Source organism: Marmota monax, unplaced genomic scaffold (assembly GCF_021218885.2).
Source record: "Marmota monax isolate L192 unplaced genomic scaffold, Marmota_monax_Labrador192_F-V1.1 WCK01_AAM20220418_F8-fsc00038, whole genome shotgun sequence".
In the NCBI taxonomy this organism is placed as follows: Eukaryota; Metazoa; Chordata; class Mammalia; order Rodentia; family Sciuridae; genus Marmota; species Marmota monax.
The window spans coordinates 12,913,854-12,919,242 of record NW_026692498.1 but is presented as its reverse complement, the minus strand read 5'-3'; the positions used below and the strand labels follow the sequence as shown (position 1 = coordinate 12,919,242).

The 5,389-nt window shown below is 43.6% G+C and overlaps 1 pseudogene; it reads right to left on the bottom strand.

Annotated features, from left to right (window-relative positions):
• Positions 1 to 1,004: 1,004 nt before the first annotated feature.
• On the bottom strand, positions 1,005 to 1,932 carry LOC124092721 (olfactory receptor 5A1-like; annotated as a pseudogene).
• Positions 1,933 to 5,389: the final 3,457 nt, after the last annotated feature.

Genomic DNA, 5,389 nt, shown 5'->3' with positions numbered 1-5,389 from the left:
ACAATCAGCAGCAGTTCCAATGCCACCGTCAGTTCCCTGCCCACCCCTGACTTGGCTGTCCTGTCTCCCATCATGTTTGGAGTGGGAACCCTCCTGAGGGGACGCATGGAAATGGAAACAGCGATGTCAGGGTCATAGCAGAGCCTGAGGTCCAGGGGGACATCAGACAGGGTAAAAATGTAGCACGTGAAGTAAGACTCAAGAGAGGTTGCAATGAGAACCGCAGGAGTCAGAGAGCCATGCAAGGCCAAAAACCAAGACTGGTCTAGGGAGCAGGTGTGGAACCAGAGCTTGCCGGGAGGCTTCTCTTCCTAACCAGATGGTAACACCCAGTCACTAGTGGGTTTCAGACATGGAAAGCAGGCTCCTGGTATTCTACTGGCCCTCATCCCTGCTCTTTGCTCACTATGGCTTCCTGGCTTTGGAGCCTCTGGTTTGGGCTCCTAATGTCTGATCCAAGTGGACTGATGGCCCTACAGATGTGACCCGTGGCTGTTCACAAACATAGTTTAGAGCCACCCCATGGCTCTGAGTACCCATTGCTGACCTCATTGCAATCAGGGCTCTTGGGTTTCTAAGCCAGCATTGGCTTTCTAGCAGTCCTTGGGTAGAGTTGGAATCCAAGGCAAGGGAAACAGAAAACTTGACCCAATGGGTTAGTGGACTGGTAGCAGCAGTGTTGGATTGTAGAGATCTTTGATGAGTGTGGTGGTTCTGGGACCATGATCCATCTGGCCCCAAGACATTGTGTCCTGAACAGCACCTGATGCTCTACAACTAAGGACTGTTATAGAGAAGCATATTTATTTCCTATTGCAAATGATCAAAATTTAAGCAGAACTAGTCCACGACAAGAAAGCAAAGCTCTGTTAAGCCTAATTGTCTAGTAGACACGTTAGGTTAGAGATTTTCTTTGAAACAGTTTCTTTAATGTATAATTCAGATTCTCTGAGCCACTTATTTTTATCTCTATTTGGGGAAAAAAAACAATGCTTATTTTTAACTCAAGGAACGATGTGCTTTTTCCTCTTTTTGAGTTTTTTCAATGAATCTTTGATCTCCTTGTTTCACAGACTATAGATGATGGGGTTCAGCATGGGGATCACTGCTCCGTAGAACACAGATGCCACCTTACCTTTGTCCTGTGAGTAGCCACCACTAGAGTGGAGGTGTGAGAAGAGGCCAGAGCCGTAGAAGAGGATCACTGTGGTCTGATGGGAGGCACAGGTGTTGAAAGCCTTTATCCGCCCCTGGGTCGAACGGATCTTCACGACTGCAGCAATGATGTGGCCATAGGACACCAACACGAGAAGAGCTGAGGTCCCACCAACTGCGCACACCATGAGAACATTCAACACCTGGCTGAGGAAGGTAGGGGAGCAAGACAAGGCCATCAGGGGTGGCAGGTCACAGAAAAAGTGGTTAATGACTCGCAGTCCACAGAAATGGAGCTGGAATATGGAGCTGGTTTGGACCAGTCCCGTGAGGAATCCTCCCGCATATGCTGTAATGGCCATCGTCACACAGATGGCAGGTGACATGAGGGCTGGGTAGAGCAGAGGCCTGGTCATATGCCATGGCCGACAAGAGACAGCACTCAGTGCCTCCCATCCCAATGAAGCAGAAAAACTGAGCAGCGCAGCCCGCAAAGGAGATGGTCTTCTGCTCCCGGAAGAAGTCCCAGAGCATCTTAGGGGCTACAGAGGAGGTGTATGAGATGTCCACAAAGGACAAGTTACCCAGGAAGAAATACATGGGGGACTGGAGGTGTGGATCCATCCTGATCAGGACCATGAGACCCAGGTTTCCAGCCAGAGTCAGGAGGTAGATCCCCAGAAACAACAAAAAGAGGACAACTTGCAGTTGTGGATGCTCAGAAAATCCCCAAAGGATGAAATTGGTCATGGTGCTGACGTTCTCTCCCACAGCCATGGAGCTGCTGCCTTCAGAGCCCCAGAGGAGATTCCTGCGGCAAGGAAAACCTGGGGGAAGAAACCATTTTGCTCATGGAATCATAGATTCCCAGAATCAGAGGACACACTGTGAGGCAAATGTCCTGTCTGTGCTGCAGAATTACCCTCTAGAGCAAGAGAATGTATTGGGTCTCTCATGGAGACAATTGTCACTCTGTCAACGTTGTATTTGTTTATATAAAAGTGGCATGTCCCTGAATAGACCCTCTGCCATTTTTACATTCTCTGCATCATCACCTTCTTTGTCAATAGCACCAGCTTCCTGAAGGGATTTGTTAATGGTACTTGGGCCAAATACTCCTGTTTTCAGTTGCCCCAAACATTGCAAGTCGATTATTTAATCAGTCAGATTTAGACTATCTGATCTTCTGTTCTCATGAAAAGAAATATCTCAAAACTCAAAACGCTTAGAAAGACGATTTGGTGTTTCTTATCAGGGTAGTTTGTTCTGACCAGCTTGCATGGGGTCATGGTATCCCCTCCACGCTCTTTTGAGCAGTGGAGCAAAGTACACAGATCTGGGGAAATCTGGCATCCCCACTAGACACTGAAAAGGGGTAGGGGAAAAACAGGTTCAACACTGAGAAACCCTAATGCTCGTCCTGCCCAATCGGTACCCACCCATCAAACCTCTTGCGTTAGTATTTGGCAGAGCTAGATATTGATGATGTAGAAATTAACACATCATTATTATTAAGTTCAGACTGCTCAACACAATACATGGGACAGGCAGAAAAACAGGTCAGTATCAGCAGAGCATGACCGGTATGCTAAGAGAAGTATGTACACAGTGTCCCTGAGCCAAGACACAGCAGGTGGCTTTTTCAGAGAGGATTCCAAAGAGTAAGAAGATACCAGGATTAGAATTCAGGGTGTGGAAGGGTTGAGAAGTGGTTCAGAGATCTTTATATTAAACGAGGGAGAGGAGAGGGAAGCATTTGCAAGAGTTCAGGAAAGTGTTCGAAGGGCATCAGAAATACCAACAGGACAGGAGCACAGTGTAAATGGGATTAAGAGAAGACAAAAGAGGTGAGTGCGATGGTAATCCTAGCAGCTCAGGAGGCCGAGGCAGGAGGATCACGAATTCGAAGCTAGCCTCAGCAACTTAGTGAGGCTCTAAGCAATTTCGTGAGAACCTGCCTCAAAATAAAATATGAAAAAGGGCTTGGGATGTGGCTTAGTGGTAAAGTACCACTAGGTTCAATCCCTGGAATCAAAGGAAAAAAAAAAGAGAGAGAGGGATGAAGTAAGCAAATAAAACTAAATGTGAAGTGTGTTGAGTATTATGAAATAAGCCAGCACATACTACAAAGACAGGCAGTAATGTAAGTACAGGGCACGCAGTGATGGGGGCGTCGCCATTGTTTTCATGCTCCTGCCTCATCAGCAGGTGCAGTGGAGAGTAGAGCCTGGGTCAGGAATGAAAAGACCTACGTTCAGTGCTATCATTGGCTAAGTCATAAAATTAGTTCTTTTTCTCCCCCAAAGTTTGCATTTGTTATTTTCAACAGTTAATCCTCACGGTCAGTGGAACGGTCTTATTATTGTCTCATTTTATGGTGGAGGAAAATCCTAAGAAGAGATGTAAGAGTGATGTGTCAGCTTGCGCAAGGGCCCAGAGCTGGTGAGTCATGATGCAAGGACCAGAGACCAGCTCTATGTGATGTTCAAACCTTGCTTTGGAGGACACGTAGGAGGATCATGTGAAGATGTTGCATCAATGGAAAATAAGTGGTGGAGGTTCTGAGGCCATGGAACTATAAACAAATCAGTATTAAAAGGAAATGTCTATGGGACATAATCCATTTCTATGTACTTACCTTCAGATGATTTTGGTAAAAAATAACCAGGCTATTTATGTAGCAATCATGCACAATAATTGGCAGCTAGCTTTTATCATACTCTAAAATGTAATAGAGTAGAAATCATAGATTCTTGGAGATAAGATAGAAAAGAATCATAATGAATCTTGCTAGAAAATGTGTAGAAATGTTGGGGGTGGGGTGTCACCAATTGCTCTGCTCTGATTGCTTTGAACTTGCAATCCTCCTATCTCAGCCTCACCACCTGCTAGGATTATAGGCATGCATCACCACACCCAGATCTTCTATGTTTTCTTAGCATAAGCTCTGGAAGGGCATTATAACCTCAGTGCTTTTTATAGGGAATGGTACATGGTAGACCTGAAACAATATTCTGAATGATTTCAATTTGAAATTCCAAAAAATCACATATTACAGACAAAAAAACTATTGAAGTTATAAAAGATCAGCAAGTTATTAAGTGTTTAGGCTAAGATTTAAACTCTCAGTTCCTTGACTTTAGAGACTGTTCTCTTTCCTAAATGCTAGGAAATCACCTGGCCATGGGTCTGAGCAATTGGTAGGACTATATTACAGATACGACTGCAATAGATATGATCCTTCTCCCATTCCAACTGACTGGTTAGGACAGATGCTGAGTTCTGAACATGAAAATGGAAAGTTTTCTTACCTCAATCTTGCCAAGGCTGTTTACATTGCAACAGGTTCAAGTATATATCACGATAAAGAGGAATGTGATAATTCCCAAACAAATAACGTAGTTGAAGTACAGTGTTTATTGTAATTCAGATGATTTTGTAGGTCTGTTGAAGGAAACCTGGAAATACTGAAGTGAGAGAGGGAGATGCTGTCTACACTGATCATTAGCCCACCACCACCACCACCACCACCTGTCTGGGTGCCCTGCACATGACAGAAGTCCGATGAGTATTATGTTCACTGGCTAAATAGTTATTACAGAGACACTGTAAACTTGCCCTATTCCAAGACCACTGGACTTGGCTGGTTTTAAGTGATGTCCTGATGTCTGAAAAATTCAGAGAATATATCTCTAATATTGAAATAATAAAATATCAGAGCTAGAAGCCAGGTAGGCCCAATTTTCCATTATACATAATAAAACTAATGCCAAAAGAGACAGAGTGAACATCTGTACAGTGGATTGGTACCAAAGGTGATGACAGAATCAATATCTCATTCTGTAGTAGTTCTTTCTGCTCTTCCTCATTCTAAAACATGGAGTCTCAAAGGTAACTAAAGAGGACTCAAAGAAATGCAATCTTTTTTTGAAATTTCAGACACACTCATGCTCACACCCATGAGTCTACAATAGCAAAGAAAACACTAGGTGGAATGTTAAACAATGTTGATTCAAGGTCTCATTTCTCCTACTTTTTTTTTTTTAACTATGTGACCTTTGGAAAAATAATTTGGCTTTCTGAATCTTAATCTTCCTAACCTCTGTATATGCAACAAGGGGATTACTTACACCAGTGTTCTCTAACTCACATATTCTGTCCAATTTCTATTTGTAAACAATAGAAAACTTTTCAAGAAACAAAAATCTCAGAATTCTAGAATGCAAAATAGGTG